Source organism: Anas platyrhynchos, chromosome 1 (assembly GCF_047663525.1).
Source record: "Anas platyrhynchos isolate ZD024472 breed Pekin duck chromosome 1, IASCAAS_PekinDuck_T2T, whole genome shotgun sequence".
In the NCBI taxonomy this organism is placed as follows: Eukaryota; Metazoa; Chordata; class Aves; order Anseriformes; family Anatidae; genus Anas; species Anas platyrhynchos.
In genome coordinates this window covers 70657546-70659018 of record NC_092587.1, presented here as the reverse complement: position 1 = coordinate 70659018, position 1473 = coordinate 70657546, and positions in this window count along the sequence as shown.

Below are 1473 nucleotides of genomic sequence, written 5' to 3'. Positions count from 1 at the left end.
GAGCTTAGGGATATGGTTTAGTGGGGACTGTTAGTGTTAGGTCAGAGGTTGGACTCGATGATCTTGAGGTCTCTTCCAACCTAGAAATTCTGTGATTCTGTGATGTTGAAGTTATTGCCTTTAGAAATTATTAGAAATTATTGATCCTTAAAGAACCCTGGTATCTGTGTGTTCATTACGCCACAGATGATGGGTTTATCATATATATAAGCTTTTTTCCTCTCCTTCCCTAACTGTACTGATACACACAGAAGTCTGGGAACAGGCTTTGACTGTGAAAAAATGATGCAAAAATGGTTTTGAGTGCTTCTGCCTTTTCTGTATTATCTGTTTCTAGGTTGTCTACTGCAGCCATCAGTGGAACCATGTTCTTTGAATTTCCTTTTGCAAGCAGCAAATGTTCGTGTTACCTTTAATGCTCACTTCTAGCTTTAGCTCAAGCTGGGTTGTAGCTTTCTGAGTCTGTAAGTACCTAAGTAATGCTTTTATAAGTTGTCTTTTTTTGGAGCATAAAGGGATTGTTGCAAAATTCTGTCTTCCTCCACAATGGGATGGTGTGCTCCTGAGTTCTCATAACTTATTTTTATAAATCAGCTAGATCTCCTGAGCCTCTTTCTGCTTCTTGGCTGATTCCCAAGGACTCTACTGTGAAATTCCCTGAATAAGCCCAAACCCACTTTCCTGAAGTGGAGCATCCAAACTGCCACTCATCTTCCCAGCCTTTTTCTAGTTCCTTCCACCAGAGGGAACAAAGGGCAGCTGATAACAGTCCTGCCTTGAATCATCACACCGTATTTAATTAAAGTCCTTAGCAGATAACAGCACTGACTTTAGAACCAAAATATATATATGAATATATGAATATAAATGGATAAAATAAAATAAAATAAAATAAAATAAAATAAAATAAAATAAAATAAAATAAAATAAAATAAAATAAAATAAAATAAAAATTTAGTTAATTACCCAGTTTGGAATTTGACAGCCTCGTTCCCATTAAAGGTAGTATAGAGATCCTTAAAGCTGCAGATGGGCAGTGCTAGAACTGGTTTGTCAGTGGGGAAGAAGGGGAAAACCCCACTGGTTTCTTCTCTGAAGAGAAAGGAATGATAAATGTAATGGCTCATTAATGCTCAGAGTGCCCATATGGAGTTTGTAAGGGGAAAGGCCACTTTTAATTGTCAAATTATTGTCCACTATATCTGAGTATAGTGGTAAACGGTGCTATTTTTCATGTAGCCATGGGGCTGCACTTAGAGATAGCAGTCCAGCAGCTTCCAGCAGCTTTCCTCATTCACATGGTAATCAAACCTGCTCTGCTGTAGGTAGGACAGAGGTACCAGAAAATAGTCTGGACCTGGGGTGACTGTACTTTTTGTGAATCTGATGTGCTATGTGAATGTATCCTAATCTTCCTTTTTGTCTCGACTGCTAAGGTTTAGGTCAAGGATTGCTGGTTGCTACAGAAAGTAG